Genomic DNA, 18,367 nt, shown 5'->3' with positions numbered 1-18,367 from the left:
GGAGGCAGAGGCAGGCAGATCACCTGAGGTCTGGAGTTCAAGACCAGCCTGGCCAACAAGGTGAAACCCCGTTTCTACAAAATATACAAAAATTATGCAGGCGTGGTGGCACGTGCCTGTAGTCCCAGCTACTGGGGAGGTGGAGATTGCAGTGAACCGAGATTGTGCCACTGCACTCCAACCTGTGTGACAGAGTGAGACCCTCACTCAAAAAAAAACAAAAAAAAGTTTTATTGGAACACAGTCATGATCATTCATTTAAATATGTATTGTCTCCGGCTGCTTTTGCACTACAATGGCAGAGTTGAGAAGTTGTGGCAGAGACCATATGGCCCAGAAAACCTAAAATATTTGTTATCTAACCCTTTATAGAAACAGTTTAGCTTTCTAAAACAGAAAAGAATTAGTCACTACTCTTAACGCTTGGGATGGGGAGGAGGAGCAGGGTCTGTCAGTAGACGTTGCCAGGATGATATGGTAGGTGGAATACAGGGTATGCAAAAACACAGCCCATATTTTTAGGCCATCTCTTGATTGTATCAAAGAAGTTCTTAAACTAAAATGCAAGATTAACTGATGCTCTGTCAGACAGTTTTGAAATCCCCTACTGGTTATTTTTGTAGTCACTTAGAGGCCTGGAAATAATGTTTCAAATTCCATGTAAACCATTTCACTATCCTTACCAAGCTCACAGGTAATTGTAGGATGTCCTTCTCAGCCCCTGAGCCAATGGGAAGTATCTGGCTGACTTGGTGTCAGCAGCATATTATCGACTCTACTGGTAAGGAAAGTGTGGTCCATTCCACCAGGTTGCATTCCAACATTCCACCTAGCGGTAGACTATCCACCCCAAGGGAGTTATGCAGTGGCCATGACTAAAGGCAGGCTGCAAACATGACAGTCACAAAAACAAGGTTGGATTTGCTTGGTGGCACCCCATGTTATGTGGCCCACACATCTATCTATGTCTTCCTCCTTGTCTACTTATTTCATAGACCCTCAATGTTAAAACCAGAAAAGGCAGGTGGTTCTTGCCAAACTCTGTCATCAATAGGATCAGCTTATCTTCTTCACGGTTAAAATTTTATTAAATCATAGGAGACACTTGGTGCATTTTCATAAGAAGCTCACAAATTAATTAAAAGATGTGTTTATTCTTTCAATAAATATGCATTAACCTTCCACTTATGTAGCAGACACTTTCCCAAGCACCCCAAGCACAGAGAATACAGTGCTAAAAAAGACTAAATCCCTGCATTCAGGAATCCTTCATTCTAATAAGTATATTCTAGTCTTTCTCATTGAGAAAGACGTATATTGTGTTTTTAAGCAAATAAATCAATAAATATAACTTTTAAGAAGGGATAAGTGTCATGGAGAAAATAAAGCAGGGTCCAGGGTTATATAATTGCAGGGATGAGTTAATTTTAGGGAGGTTAGTCAGAGAAGGTATCTCTGAAGAGATTGACTTGAGAAACCAAGGTGAACATAGATAGAAAGAATAAGAAATGCAGCTGAAAAGGTGGACAGAGCCATAGGAAGGAGTTTGAATTTTATTTTAAAAGTGTGGAGAAGTCAGCAGAGGATTGAGGCAGGAGAATAACATTATCTGACTTGAGTTCTAAAAGTAAAACTCTGGTTGCTGCATGGAAAATAGAAAGCAGCAACAGTGAATGCAGTTAGATCTGCTTAGGAAGCTGTTCTAATTGTGGCTGGAATGCAGGGGTGGTGATGAAGATTACTAGCAGTTGGATTCAGTCTATATTTTGGAGGTAGTGCCAGATAAATTAGAAGTAGGGTAAGGAAAAGAAAGGAATCAAGGATGACTCCTAGGGTTCTGGTCTGAGAGCTGTGTAGACCAGCGGTTAAGTGGCCACATTTTAGCCACATCTTCTCAGAAGACTTTGTCCAGTATCTCTTTGTCCCGACTCCCGCGTACTGGCTCAGTGCACAGCACTCAGTGACGACAACCACCACCCACGCTGGGCTTAGGGGACGGTGCACATTCACACAGTGTGGGTGGTAGTTTGTCTAAAAACCCAAGTATCTCTCCACTCAGGGAAATTTTTTTCTTCATGGAACCAGCTTCCCTCTTTTCTTCATTCAACTCTTATTCACCTTTCAGGGCCTGATTCAATCTTTATTTTTATTTTTTTCACTTTTTGTTTATTTTGAGATGGAGTCTCACTCTGTCACCCAGGCTGGAGTGCAGTAGCGCAGTCTTGGCTCATTGCAACCTCTGCTCCCCTGGTTCCAGCGATTCTCCTGCCTCAGCCTCCCAAGTAGCTGGGATTACAAGCGCCTGCCACTATGCCCAGCTAATTTTTCTATTTTCAGTACAGACAGGGCTTCCCCATGTTGGCCAGGCTGCTCTTAATCCTGACTTCAGGTGATCTGTCCACCTCGGCCACCCAGAGTGCTGGGATTACAGGCATGAGCCACTGTGCCTGGCCTCTGATTCAATTTTTAATTCATGTCTTCCCTACTACCATTACCTAGAACTATGCTAGCCCCCCATGCACACCCTACTAAACATCCTAAAAGGCAGTCAGGTGCACTGGCTAGGAGTATGGGTGGGCAAACATTTTTTTGTAAAGTGTCAGCCAGATAGTAAATATTTTAGACTTTATAGGACATAAACAATCTCTATCACATATTCTTTGTTTTTTACAACGCTTTATAAATGTAAAAACTATTCTTGGCTCACCAGCTATGCAAAACAGGTCCACATTAGGCTGGAAGGTCATGGTGTACCAACCCTTGGTTAAGAGTATGTCTTACATAGACAGTGTGGGATTGAATCCTGGCTCTGCATCTACTTAGTTCTGGGGCCTCAGACAAGCCTCAACCTCTCTATGCCTTGGCTTTCTGATAGGAGACAATTCACCATGGATTTATCTCATTTCTGTACATCTTTGTCACGAACTACTTTTTCAAAGATATTTATATAGAGAACAGCCTTGGAAGAGAGAGTGCTTCCCTCTGCAGTAAAGAGCAGCCTCGTTTACTGTCAAGTGTAACAATGATAATATCTCCCTCTAAGAAAGAGTGGGTGTGCTTCAGCCCACCATAAGATTGGGTTCCCTGATCTCAGTACTCCTCAGCTGTGACACAGACCCACTGTATGCACACCTGAAAACCTGAAGTCCATGAGATCTATGCCACCCATTATGTCTTCAGTAATAAAGTCCTTTGTCTCTGACCCAGAAGTCTCATGTCTTCTGTCAGCTTCGTCTAACTTATTAGGATATAACTAGGGTAAAATCTCAGATCCTTCAAAGTTTCTGACATCATAATACATTTATAGGCAAAATAGGGAGACTCTGATTCTACCAAAAATTTTTTCAATTTTTTTAATTTAAAATAATAATACATTTATAGAATTGAAAAAAGAAATATGTGACAGAGATTGTATATTTCCTATAAAGTCTAAAATATTTACTCCCTGACTGACACAGGATTATGTTAAAGATTAAATAAACAAATACAGGCTGGGTGTGGTGGCTGATGCTTATAATTTGAGCACTTTGGAAGGACAAGGCAGGTGGATTGCCTGAGTTCAGGAGTTTGAGACCAGCCTGGGCAACACAGCAAAACCCCATCTCTACAAAAATTACAAATTTGCTCGGGTGTGGTGGTGCATGCCTGTAGTCCCAACTACTTGGGGAGGCTGAAGTGGAAGGATGGCTTGAGCCTGGAAGTCGAGGCTGCAGTGAGCTGAGATCACACCACTGCACTCTAGCCTGGGTGACAAAGCAAAGTCCAGGAGCGGTGGCTCACGCCTGTAATCCCAGCACTTTGGGGGGCCAAGGCAGGTGGATCACGAGGTCAAGAGATCAAGACCATCCTGGCAAACATGGTGAAACCCTGTCTCTACTAAAAATACAAAAATCAGCTGAGCGTGGCGGCACGTGCCTGTAGTCCCAGCTACTCAGGAGGCTAAGGCAGGAGAATCGCTTGAACCCGGGAGGTGGAGGTTGCAGTGAGCCGAGATCGTGCCACTGCACCCACTGCACTCCAGCTTGGTGACAGAACAAGACTCTATCCAAAAAAAAAAAAAAAATTTAAAAATAAAAAAAAAAATTTTTTTTAATTTAAAAAATTAAATAAACAAAGTTTGCACTTTCAACTGTTCTTGGCACAGTTTCTAAGTTATGTAAATTTCAGCTATTATTAATATTACGACTCTTTGTTCTTGTTCTTCATAGCAAATTATCACAATTCCAATTTATATACTCATTGTTGTAACGTTTGGTTTATTGCCTTACTCCTCACTAAATTATAGACTCTATGAGGCCACCAAGAGGGCACCTAGTAGGCATTCAAAGTACTTATCAAATGAAATAATAAATTGTCTTCTAACTTTTCTTCCATAATTTCAACTATTTGTCTTTCTGCAGTAAGTTCTGGGAAATTCATTGGCACCATATTTCAGCTTATAAAATAATTTTCCTCCACGTCCAGTCTACTTATAAACTTATTTTCATACTGTTTTGGTAACTTGTTCTTTTTGTTTTGTTTTGTTTTTTTCCCTTGAGACAGTCTCACTCTGTTGCCCAGCTGGAGTGCAGTGGCGTGATCTCTGCTCACTGCAGCCTCCACCTCCCGGGTTCAAGCAATTCTCCTGCCTCAGCCTCCTGAGTAGCTAGGACTACAGGTGTGCAACACCCAGCTAATTTTTGTATTTTTAGTAGAGATGGGGTTTCATCATATTGGCCAGGCTGGTCTCAAACTCCTGATTTTTTTTTTTTTTTTTTTTTTTTTTGTATTTTTTTTTTTTAGTAGAGACGAACTCCTGATCTTAAGTGATCCTTATATCATCCGCCTGCCCCGGCCTCCCAAAATGCTGTGATTACAAGCGTGAGCCACCAGCACTTGGCCCAGAGTAGCCTAGAAATGCTTTGTGAGTGCAACATAATCTCAATCATTTCTAGAAATACTGAAAATTTAAGTTATCTAATTTTCTAAATTATCCGTTTTCTCAGTAACTATTTACTAATTATTCTTCTTTGTTCTTCTTCTTCATGCTAATGTCTGATGACTTTTAGTTATCTATTCAAGTTTATAAATGAGAAGTGTTTCTAGCTAGTGTTCTAAAGTCACTGTGTCCTTTGCAGTGTGAATATATGGCTGAGGGCAGAGCACTGGCCATGGTGAGTGGACAGCGAAGTGCAGCCAGGAAAATCACCTTTCACGCTTCTTGGGGAACTTGCTTTCAGAATGTGAGACTCTGTGTCCATTTTGGTGGCTAGAACCTGAACTATCTCTCTCCAAGATTATACTATGACATTCCGTCTCCCAAAGGAGGCCCTCCCCACTTTCTGGTCATTAAGAGCAAGGCTGTCTCTAGCTATAGCCTAGAAGAGGAACACTCATTTGGGCACTCTCTGGGCCTGACCCTATTCCAGCCGTCTTGGAACTAATGACCCGGCCCTCTGCCCCATAATCTACTCTTCTCCACTGCTTCTTCCCCCACACAGCTACTAATGACTGTAGTCTTGAGGATTTTTTCAAGGTTCTTTCAAAAAACCTCAATGTTCCAATAGTCTCTTCCTCTACTATATTGCTTTTTAGAATCTTTGCTTTTGCCAAAGATCGAATCCCATGCTTTGTGTCTCCCAGAAATCCCTCACTGTTTCCTGTTTGCGGACGGCAATGTGAACGTTTCCCAGTGCTGCTGCAGATCTTGCTCTTTAACCGCACAGCATTTTGAAAGGAGCAGAGATTAAAGTGTGTACTGAGTAGCCACCCATCTTGAATCAGAATGGCTGTTTAGCATTTAAACATGCTAAAGTCTCTCCTGGTTTTTTCAAAAAAATTATTTTTGCCTTTTAAAATAGGTGATTACACACACCTTCTCCATTTTCTCATTTTCCATCTCACTCCAGCAGAGTCAGGCTCTGTCTCCAGAAGTCCATCAAAAGTGTTATTGCCAAGGTCTTAAGAACCTTCTTGCCACTAAATCCAATGGATACTTTTAAATCCAAATATTTCTTGCAGCCTTTGACAATGTAACCATCATTACTTTCATGAAATGCTCTCATCCCTCAGTTTCTCTGATAACGAACATTCCAGACTTTTCCTCCCACCTTTCCCACAATACTTTCTCACCTACTCTCATCTTCTTTCTGAGGGGTTCCAAAATTCTTCTAGTTTTGTTTTTCTGTTTGTTTTTGTTTCATTCTCTTTATTCTCTGAGTCATCCACTCAATGGCTTCAATTCTCTCTACATGCTGATGCCTCTTGGACTCTCAGACGTACCTTCAGGCCAATGCTTCTTCTTGAGAACATCAAACTACTATTTGGATATCCCATTGGCATCTCAGATTCAGCTCATTCAAAACTGAACTTATCACCTCCCCAGCACTACACCTGTTTTGTCTGGTTTCTTATTTCATCAAATACCCAACCAGTTGCCAAGTCCAAATCTCTTCCCATATTCCCCACAACACTTCCCCACACATTTATCCCCTTAATATTTTTCAAACCTTCCTGCCTCCTTCCATTCTCACTGAATTGGACATTGTTGATTCCATACCCAGCATCTATCTCCTCTTCATTCTTCCTAATAAAACCCAGTTCTGGTGTCTGCCTCTTCCCCATGCAGCCCACATGCCTCCAAGGACATTGATCTCAACTTCAGCTTCAGGAACTAGACTGATTGGCTAAGAATAAGCCATTCTCCTGGGCAGTGGTCCATTTAGGAGCTGCCTTGGAATGTACTTTGGTCAATAAGAGTCAGGAAGAGGCTGGAAGAGAATTCTGACTTGTAGGACATTTCTCATTCTTCTGGGAATGCTTCAAGAATGGACCTCTCAATTCCTCTGGACATTTCATGTGTAGAATATAGTCTGGACGGGATGCAACAATTTTGCAGCCAAATCCTAATAAAAAAGCAATGAATAAAAGAAAAACTAGGATCTGGGAGCAGCAATGTCTGTGATGTGCTCTAGGAGAGCCAGGGAGAGCAGGCCAGACTGGGCCGCAAATGTCACATGCCCTGTACTTTGAACTGTGATGCATACCTATGCTCGCTATGTCACATTTCCTGTGGCCTTCATAGTTAGGGCTATGGATGGGATGCCACCTGGAACAGTTCATCAGGGAAAAGGATCCCAGGCCTGTGGAGGAGGAGAAGAGCATCTCAGAGCACTGGGAGGATCACAAACTCGGTGAGTTGCTTGGCAAGGAGCACACCCAGGTGATGAGCCTTAAGGGCAAGCTGGAATTTTCCCTGAAGGTGTCCTTAGCAGAAATCGCCCAGAAAAGAATTAATGGAGGACACAAGGCCCTTTGGTCTTACTGTGGGCCACGACTGGTCCTGCCACTGTGTCCACCCAGCCCCAGAATTCACCTCTGATCTGCTTTGTTGCTCACCCTGGCCCCTCCCACACCTCACAGCCACACACACACTGGCTGCTCCTTGATGGCAGGCAGAGCCAGCAGCAGCTGAGGGCCAGGGAAAAGGAAGGCCCTAGAGGGTTCTGGCTGAAAACTGCATCTGTTGTATAGTGGCCACAAATGTTCAGGCTTCCAAGCCTATGGGTGCACTGTGGGGAAGAGTGTTAGGAAATGCACACTGGCTGTCAGTCTCCATGGGAAAGCAGTTTGGCCTCAAGGGAGAATGGATGGGATGTGGGTGTTGCCTTGAGAAGGGATAGTTACTTGTCTATTTTCAGTTTGCAATGGGAAGAGTTCAAAAATCCATCTGACCAGGCATGGTGGCTCATGCCTGTAATCCTAACACTTGAGACAGTTGAGGAGGGAGGATTGCTCAAGCCCAGGAGTTTGAGGCCAGCCTGGGCAACACAGGGAGACAGACCACATCTCTAGAAAAAATACAAGAATAGGCCGGGCGCAGGGGCTCAGGCCTGTAATCCCAGCACTTTGAGAGGCCGAGGCGGGTGGATCGCCTGAGGTCAGGAGTTCGAGACCAGCCTGGCCAATGTAGGTAGTGAAACCCCGTCTACTAAAAATATATATAAAAAGAAATTAGCTGGGTGTGGTGGCAGGCGCCTGTAATCCCAGCTACTAGGGAGGATGAGACAGAAGAATTGCTTGAACCTAGGAGGTGGAGGTTGCAGTGAGCCAAGATTGTGCCATTGCACTCCAGCCTCAGCAACAAGAGTGAAACTCTGTCTCAAAAAAAAAAAAAAAAATGCAAGAATAGGCAAGTGTGGTGGCACATGCCTATGTAGTCCCAGCTACTAGAGAGACTGAGGTGGGAGTATCACCTGAGCCCTTGGGAGGTCAAGGCAGCAGGGAGCCATGATGGCACCATTGCACTCCAGCCTGGATGACAGAGGGAGACTCTGTCTCAAAAAAAAAAAAAAAAATCTACCTGGCTCCCTTCACTAGTTTGCCAAAAAAATTAAATTGAATTACTCCAGACTTACTACATAAACCATCTTTCAGTATGTATCTCGTCAAAGTGGGTAAAATAATACTTATATAATGATGTAATTTGTCTTTAGAAGCAGTGTAAAAATGACTTGCAAAATAGCTGTTAAAAAAATATTGAAATCTATTATTCAGTTTTCTCAAAGAAATATACATTTTAAAGTTATTGACAATTTCAAGATTAATTATCTTCCTGAAGGGAGATAACAATAGAGAGCAATTATAGCTAGGAGTTGCAAAACAAAGAATTTATGATTTTTCAATTATTGCTCTATGTGTGTGGTTATTGTTTTACCTTTTATTTAACAGTAAGTTGTGTTTAACATAATCTGATTCTTTGACACTTTAAAGATCTGTCAAGTACTTTTGTCACTGCTTTTGCCTTGGTTTTTGCTTTTGGATTGCCTATTCCTAATTAACAGAAGCTTGAAGTCTCTGGTTTGGAAGTGAATCAGAATGCTGTTGTTTTAATAGTGGGACGCTGAGCAGTTGACACTTTGCTGGGCTAACATCTTTTCAACGAAATGATTACATCTATTGCACATCAATCACTTGACATGACCAAAATAAAACCAGCTAAATTAAAATAAAAATTAAAAAGAATGATCTAGACTTTTTTTCTTGTGGTCAAACAGATCGCTACTGTGAAGAAGTGGGTTAATGACTATCAACATGTACCTGGGTATGGCTTATATAATAAATAATCTCATCTTTATGCAAGAATGTCATGGCTTCTGCAGAACAACAAAAACCTGAATAACAGGTTCTTGTAAGGGCCAGGTTTCCAGGGCTGAACAATAGGAGAATCATTTAGGATAGATTTTAGTTTAGATTAGGACAAAATCCTAGACCAAAAGACTGAAAACATTGTTTGGGTACTTGGTATCTTGGAACCAAAGAAACTGAATGTGAAAATTTATTATTAAAAAGTCAAAACCAAACAAGTAGCGGCTGATTCTAAAGCCAGTCTTTCACTCAATTCTATGTATCTATGATTACCTAACAAACACAAGGTCCTCGCCAGTAGACTAGAATCATCACTGTCTCTAGAACTGTGTTCATATTGAATGCTAGAAGGCTGTATTCACCCTGTGCTGATATAATCACATAAAATGCAAATGGAAAGTCAGAATGGGGTGAGGCAGAGGCTTACTGCCTTTTATAACGTATGCCATGCCATATGCATACTTCATAGTGTTGGAATTAAATATATACATGCAAGCATGCAAACAAGAGACCCCAAGGTTCCTCTCAAAATCTGGAGGTGGGAAGGAAGTGAGCCAACTGGCAACCATCTAGAAGACAGTCAGCTATTCACAATCAAGGACACTCTCTTGTTCATAAATTCTCACCCTCACCCCAGAAAAAGTTTGACATTGTATATACCATATTGTTTTTAACTATTACTGCTTTTATGCCCTTTGGGGGGCCTAATACATTTTTTAAATTAAACATAATGTTTAAGTAACTATGTCTAAATAACAAAAAATACATGCAATTTTAGATAAGACAGTGTCACAGAATTACCAAAGCTTCTTGTTAGGAATAAATAAAGTACATTTAATGGACAAACATTCACTGAGTATCTGCAATGTGCAAAGCACTGTGTAAGGCCATCCCAGGTGTGAAGAAACATCAAATAAGACAGACACGGTGCCAGGCACAGTGGCTCACGCCTGTAATTCCAGCACTTTGAGAGGTCGAGGTAGACAGATCACCTGAGGTCAGGAGTTCAAGACCAGCTTGGCCAACATGATGAAACCCCATCTCTATTAAAAATAGAAAAATTAGCTGAGTGTGGTGGCAGGCACCTGTAATCCCAGCTACTCGGGAGGATGAGGTAGGAGAATCGCTTGAACCCAGGAGGCGGAGGTTGCAGTGAGCCGAGACCGCACCATTGCACTCTAGCCTGGGTAACAAGAGCGAAACTCCATCTCAAAAAAAAGTAAAGCACCTAATCAAAACCACAATGAGATACCCTCTCATGCCAGTCAGAATGGCAATTATTAAAAAGTCAAGAAACCACAGATGCTAGTGAGGTTGCAGAGAAAACAGAATGCTTTTACACTGTTGGTGGGAGTATAAATTAGTTCAACCATTATAAAAGACAGTACAGCAATTCCTTAGAGATCCAGAAGCAGAAATACCATTTGACCCAGCAATGCCATTACTGGGTATATACCCAAAGGAATACAAATCATTCCATTATTATATAAAGATACATTCATGAGTATGTTCATTGCAGCACTATTCACAATAGCAAAGATATGAAACCAACCCAAATGCCCATCAATGATAGACTGGTACATATACACTATGGAATACTATGTGGTACATATACACTGCAGAATACTATGCAGCCATACAAAGGAATGAGATAATGTCCTTTGCAGGGACATGAATGGAGCTGGGAGCCATTATTCTCAGCAAACTAACACAAGAACAGAAAAGCAAACACTGCATGTTCTCACTTATAAGTGGGAGCTGAACAATGAGAACACATGGGCACATTGGGGGAACAACACACACTGGGGCCTATCAGTGGGGCAGGGGGAGGGAGAGCATCAGGAAGAATAGCTAATGGATGCTCAGCTTAATACCTGGGTGATGGGTTGATCTGTGCAGCAAACCACCGTGGCACATGTATACCTATGTAACAAACCTGCACATCCTGCACTTGTACCTTGGAACTTAAAAGTTGAAGAAAAAAAAAAAAGAAATGAGTAAAGACCCTGACACATGCTGAAGTACTCAAGAGGGAAATCATCATCATATCTAGAATTTGCTCTAAAATATTAAAGAAAAAAAGGTACTTGGAGGTAGAGGAGGAGCAACAGATGAAACAAGACTAGCCATCAGTTGGTAATTGTTAAAGCTGGGTGATTAGGAACATGGGCATTCAAGTTTCGAATGTATTTGAAATTTTCCGTAACAAAAAGTGAAAATAAATATATACATTTAAAAATAGCACATAAAATTACTACAACAACAAGCCTGACAACCTGGACCACACCATCTTCACTCATTATAGAACTGCTTTCCTTGAGAATCATAAGAAACCAAGTCTATTTGTTTGAGCGATGTTGTCAGGGATGCTGTGTATCCTATCACACTGGCTTCCATGAGGATCCACATAAAAATACTTTTTAGGTCTTTATGCCAGGACAAGCTGCTGTAATTACTCATTTCTAAGTTATGCACTCTGTGAATCTCATGTTTCTCTTTACTCTGCAATCCACTTTATAGTCCCTAGTTCTAGAGATCACCAATGCCCACTCAATCCACAATTTTACTGCAGTTTAATCGTGACCTTGCCCTGTGTATCTCCATCTGGCTATTTATTTGTATCCTCTAAAATACCTTTGTGTCCAGGTGCAGTGGCTCATGCCTGTAAATCCCCACTTTGAGAGGCCAAGGCAGGTGGATCACTTGACGCCAGGAGTTCCAGACCAGCCTGGCCAACATAATGAAACCTTGTCTCTACTAAAAATACAAAAATTAGCCAAGCACAGTGGTGCATGTTTGTCGTCCCAGCTACCAGGGAGGCTGAGGCACAAGGATCGCTTGAACCCAGGAGGCAGAGGTTGCAGTGAGCCGAGATTGCACCACTGCACTCCAGCGTGAGTAACAGAGCAAGACTCTGTCAAAAAAAAAAAATCCTTCTTTATAATGAACTGGTAAATGAGTTTCCCTGAGTTTTGTGAACAGCTCCTGCAAATTAACCATATCTAAAAACGGGGCCATGGGAATTTCAACTTGGAGTGGATCAGCCAGAAGTTCCAGAGGCCTGGACTTGCGACTGGTGTCTGAAGGAGGGGGCAGTTTGGGGACTGAGCCCTCAACCTGTGGAATCTAAAGCTATCTCCAGGCAGAGAGTGTCGGATTTGAATTATAGGACATCTAGCTAGTGTCTGCTACTTGGCATGTGGGGAAAAAAACCCACTCATTTGGTCACAAACTTGATGGCTATTGTAGAGTGAAAGAATAGAAAAAAATCTCAGTGGTTTTTTTTTTCCTCTCACAGGGGGGAAGTTACAATAATCCTTGCAGTGTTTAAATGGAATTTTAGGTATCAATAGAAACTCATAGTTTTTACTAGATAAATAGATACCAGTGGGTGTGGGTGTGAGTGTGTGTATTATATAAATATCTATATATCATATAGATATAGATATACATACACATACATATATCTCTTACTTCGGAATTAGTTTCCTATTGGTACTGTAACAAATTAGCACAAACTTAGTGGTTTAAAACAGTACAAATTTATTCTTTTACAGTTCTGGAGGACAGAAGTCTAAAATCAAGGACCTCAGAAGAGAATCTGTTCCCCTCCTCTTTGATTCTTCCCTCCCTCTCATAAGAACCCTGTGATTATACCAGGCCCACCCAGATAAACCAGGGTAATTATCTTAAGATCCTTAACTTCATCCACAGAGTTCCTTTTGAATGTAAGGTAATATATTCACAGGTTCCAGGATTAGGACATATGAAGGCATTTTTCTTTTTTTTTTCTTTTTTTTTTTTTTTTTTTTTGAGATGGAGTCTCGCTCTGTCACCCCGGCTGGAGTGCACTGGTGCAATCTCAGCTCATTGCAAGCTCCACCTCCCGGGTTCATGCCATTCGCCATTCTCCTGCCTCAGCCTCCCAAGTAGCGGGACTACAGGCGCCCGCCACCACTCCCGGCTAATTTTTCGTATTTTTAGTGGAGACGGGATTTGGCTACCAGGATGGTCTCTATCTCCTGACCTCTTGATCCATCTACCTCAGCCTCCCAAAGTGCTGGGATTACAGGCGTGAGCCACTGCGCCCAGCCAAGGGCAGCCACTTTTCTATGCACCACAATGTGTATGTGGAGGGGGGGGAGATATGTATATATACACACACCTGTATATACATATATTCCCCAGTCCTCACTCTTCTAGGCTGAGAAGACCTAGAAGCCATGGTACTCACTGGCAATGAGCACACTGCTTCCCCAGTTCCTGATTTCTAAATACCATACTCCAGCAACAGGAACCAGAGCTCCTTAGAGACATGGTTGATTTTAGAACGGGGGCAGGGAAAACATAAGGTTAGTCAGAATATCTTTTTCTAACAGGAAATGAGAAAAGGCTCTAAGCACCAGGGGGACATGTAAAAAGAACACAGGAATCAGCTTGAAAGGTTATCCCCTGGTCAAATCTTGTACAATTTAAATATCAAAATAAACAGCATTCATAACAGATTATAACCCATAGGATAAAATAAGAATCCAAGAATTCATAGTATTATAAATAAATAAATAAATAAATAAATAGGAGAAAAAGGGAGAGCTCTTTCTTACAATAAAATGACTAATAAATGTAGGAGGAATTATGGTATCAGAAACTCACCATAAAAGTAATAAGTTACAAGCAAGAATTATCAGGGGATGCTTAAACTAGTGGATGAAAGTTTAATGAGACACTGGATATTTATATAGTGTCAAGGCATCTCCCACAAGATACTTGTTAATGATAATGGGAAAAAAATCACAACTTTAAGGTGAGGAACCTGGCAGACACCACCCTAATGAAATGGTCACTGTTAACATCACCAATAGCAAGATATATCAACATCATATGCCTCGTGATACGACACAACATGGCTTCATTGGTAATGCTGGCAAAACTGCAGAACCTGCACACCCAAACTGAGGGAGACCCTAAAAAATTATGGGCCTGTTATCTTAAAAAATGTCAGGGTCATGAAAGATAAGTTTTTTGGATTTACAGATATTAAAGAGGTGGCTGGCAAGATGGCTGACTAGGAACAGCTCCGGTCTGCAGCTCTCAGCAAGATCAACGCAGAAGGTGGGTGATTTCTGCATTTCCAACTGAGGTACCCAGCTCATCTCACTGGGACTGGTTAGACAGTGGATGCAGCCCAGAGAGGGCTAGCCGAATCGGGGTAGGGCATCACCTCACCCGGGAAGCACAAGGGGTCAGGGAACTCCCTCCCATAGCCAAGGGAAGCCTTGAGGGACAGTACCATGAGGAATGGTACATTCCAGCCCAGAAACTACACTTTTCCTGTGGTCTTTGCAACCTGCAGACCAGGAGATTCCCTCGGGTGCCTACACCACCAGGTCCCTGGGTTTCAAGCACAAAACTGAGCAGCCATCTGGGGAGATACTGAGCTAGCTGCAGGACTTTTTTTTCATACCCAGGGGTACCTGGAACCACAGCAAGACAGAACCATTCACTCCCCCTGGAAAAAGGGCTGAAACCAGAGAGCCAAGTGGTCTAACTCAGCAGGTCCCACCCCCACGGAGCCCAACAAGCTAAGATCCACTGGCTTGAAATTCTCACTGCCAGCACAGCAGTCTGAAGTCGACCCAAGATGCTGGAGGTTGGTGTGGGGAGAAGCATCTGCCACTACTGAGGCTTCAGTAGGTGGTTTTCCCCTCACGCTGTAAACAAAGCTACAGGGAAGTTCAAATTGGGTAAAGCCCACTGCAGCTCGGCAAAGCCGCTATAGCCAGACTGCCTCTCTAGATTCCTCCTCCCTAGGCAGGGCATAGCTGAAAGGCAGCAGCCCCAGTCAGGGGCTCATAGATAGAACTCCCATCTTCCTGGGACAGAGCACCTGGGGGAAGGGGTGGCTGTGGGCACTGTAGGGTCCAGCCCTACAGGATCGGTGGGTTTTTCTCCCCATGTGCAGAAACGAGAGATTGTAGGTAAAGACACAAGACAAAGAAATAAAAGAAAAGACAGCTGGGCCCAGGGGACCACTACCACCAACACGCAGAGACCGGTAGTGGCCCCGAATGCCAGGCTGCGCTGATATTTATTGGATACAAGACAAAGGGGCAGGGTAAGGAGTGAGAACCATCTCCAATTATATGGAAGGTCACGTGGGTCACATGTCCACTGGACGGGGGCCCTTCCCTGCCTGGCAGCTGAGGCAGAGAGAGAGAGAGAGAGGACACAGACTACGCCATTATTTCTGCATATCAGAGACTTTTAGTACTTTCACTAATTTGCTACCGTTATCTAGAAGGCAGAGCCAGGTGTACAGGATGGAACATGAAGGCGGACTAGGAGCCTGACCACTGAAGCACAGCATCACCGGGAGACGGTTAGGCCTCCAGATAACTGCAGGAAGGACTGACATCAGTCAGGCCCTCCACAAGAAGTGGAGGAGTAGAGTCTTCTCTGAACTCCTCTGGTGAAAGGGAGACTCCCTTTCCCAGTCTGCTAAGTAGCGAGTGTTTTTCCTTGACACTGACGCTACTGCTAGACCACGGTCCGCTTGGCAACGGGCATCTTTGCAGACGCTGGTGTTACCGCTAGACCAAGGAGCCTTCTGGTAGCCCTGCCCGGGCATAACAGAAGGCTCACACTCCTGTCTTCTGGTCATTTCTCACTATGTCCCATCAGCTCCCATCTCTGTATGGCCTGGTTTTTCCTAGGTTATGATTATAGAGCAAGGATTATTATAATATTGGAATAAAGAGTAATTACTACAAACTAATGATTAATGATATTCATATATAATCATATCTATTATCTATATCTAGTATAACTATTCTTATTTTATATATTTTATTATACTGGAATAGCTTGTGCCCTTGATCTCTTGCCTCAGCACCTGGGTGGCTTGCCGCCACAGGGCACAGCTTCAGCAGACTTGAACGTTCCTGCCTGCCAGCTCTGAAGAGAACAGCAGATCTCCCAGGACAGTGCTCGAGCTCTGCTAAGGGACAGACTGCCTCCTCAAGTGGGCCCCTGACCCCCGTGCCTCCTGACTGGGAGATACCTCCCAGCTGGGGTCAACAGACACTTGATACAGGAGAGCTCCAGCCAGCATCTGGTGGGTGCCCCACTGGGACAAAGCTTCCACAGGAAGGAACAGGCAGCAATCTTTGCTGTTCTGCAGCCTCTGCTGGTGATGCACGGGCAAACAGGGTCTGGAGTGGACCTCCAGCAAACTCCAACAGACCTGCAGTAGATGGGCATGACTGTTAGAAGGAAAACTAGCAAACAGCAAGGAATAGCATCAACATCAAGAAAAAGGACATCCACACAAAAACCCCATTTGAAGGTCACCAACATCAAAGATCAAATATAGATGAACCCATGAAGATGAGGAAAAACCAGAGCAAAAAGGCTGAAAATTCCAAAAACCAGAATGCCTCTTCTCCTCCAAAGGATAACAACTGCTCACCAGCAAGGAAACAAAACTGGAAGGAGAATGAGTTTGACAAATTGACAGAAGTAGGCTTCAGAAGGTGGATAATAACAAACTCCTCCGAGCTAAAGGAGCATGTTCTAACCAAATGCAAGGAAGTTAAGAAACTTGAAAAAGGGGTACACAAATTGCTAACTAGAATAACCAGTTTAGAGAAGAACATAAATGACCTGATGGAGCTGAAAAACACAGCACAAGAACTTAGTGAAGCACACACAAATATCAATAGCCGAACCAATTGAGCAGAAGAAAGGATATCAGAGATAGAAGATCAACTTAATGAAATAAAGCATGAAGACAAGATTAGAGAAAAAAATGAAAAGGAATGAACAAAGCCTCCAAGAAATATGGGACTACGTGAAAAGATCAAACCTACATTTGACTGGTGTTAAAAGACCAAACCTACATTTGTTTGATAAAGTAACCAGGAGAATGGAACCAAGTTGGAAAATACTCTTCAGGATATAATTCAGGAGAACTTCCCCAATCTAGCAAGACCGGCCAACATTCAAATTCAGGAAATACAGAGAACACCACTAAGATACTCCCCAAGATACATAATTGTCAGATTTACCAAAGTTGAAATGAAGAAAAAGATGTTAAGGGCAGCCAGAAAGAAGGGACGGGTTATGCACAAAGGGAAGCCCATCATACTAACAGTGGATCTCTCTATAGAAACCCTACATGCCAGAAGAGAGTGGGGGCCAATATTCAACATTATTAAAGAAAAGAATTTTCAACCCAGAATTTCATATCCAGCCAAACTAAACTTCACAAGTGAAGGAGAAATAAAATCCTTTACAGAAAAGGAAATGCTGAGAGATTTTGTCACCACCAGGTCTGCCTTACAAGGACTCCTGAAGGAAGTGCTCAACATGGAAAGGAACAACTGGTACCAGCCACTGCAAAAACATATCAAATTGTTAAGATCATCAACACTATGAAGAAATTGCGTCAACTAACGGGCAAAATAACCAGCTAGCATCACAATGACAGGATGAAATTCACACATAACAATATTAACCTTAAACATAAATGGGCTAAATGCCCCAATTAAAAGACACATACTGGCAAATTGGATGAAGAATCAAGACCCATCAGTGTGCTGTATTCAGGAGACCCATCTCACATGGAAAGACACACATAGGCTCAAAATAAAGGGATGAAGGAGTATTTAACAAGCAAATGGAAAGCAAAAAAGAGGCAGAGGTTGCAATCCTAGTTTCTGATAAAACAGACTTTAAACCACAAAGATCAAAAGAGACAAAGGGTATTATGTAATGGTAAAGGGATCAATGCAACAAAAAGAGTTAATTATCCTCAATATATATGCACCCAATACAGGCGCACCCAGATTCATAATGCAAGTCCTCAGAAACCTACAAAAAGACTTAGGACTCCCACACAATACTAGTGGGAGACTTTAACACCCCACGGTCAATATTAGATCAATGAGACAGAAAATTAACAAGGATATCCAGGACTTGAACTCAGCTCTGGGCCAAGCGGACCTAATAGACATCTACAGATCTCTCCACAACAAATCAACAGAATATACATTCTTCTCAGCACCATATAGCACTTATTCTAAAATTGACCACATAATTGGAAGTAAAACCCTCCTCAGCAAATGCAAAAGAACTAAAATCATAACAAACAGTGTCTCAGACCACAGCGCAATCAAATTAGAACTCAGGTTTAAGAAATTCACTCAAAACCACACAACTACATGAAAACTGAACAACCTGC

The 18,367-nt window shown here is 42.5% G+C and overlaps 1 protein-coding gene and 1 pseudogene across 1 annotated transcript in view; both read left to right on the top strand.

The window, feature by feature from the left end:
• GCC2 (GRIP and coiled-coil domain containing 2) overlaps positions 1 to 18,367 on the top strand; it is a 673,733-nt gene that overhangs the window by 559,864 nt on the left and 95,502 nt on the right. The gene's annotated exons all lie outside the window — the stretch shown is intronic.
• LOC126934386 (small integral membrane protein 12-like) lies at positions 6,934 to 7,523 on the top strand (annotated as a pseudogene).

This window comes from Macaca thibetana, chromosome 13 (genome assembly GCF_024542745.1).
Source record: "Macaca thibetana thibetana isolate TM-01 chromosome 13, ASM2454274v1, whole genome shotgun sequence".
NCBI classification, from domain to species: Eukaryota; Metazoa; Chordata; class Mammalia; order Primates; family Cercopithecidae; genus Macaca; species Macaca thibetana.
This window is presented reverse-complemented; position numbering and strand designations above follow the sequence as displayed.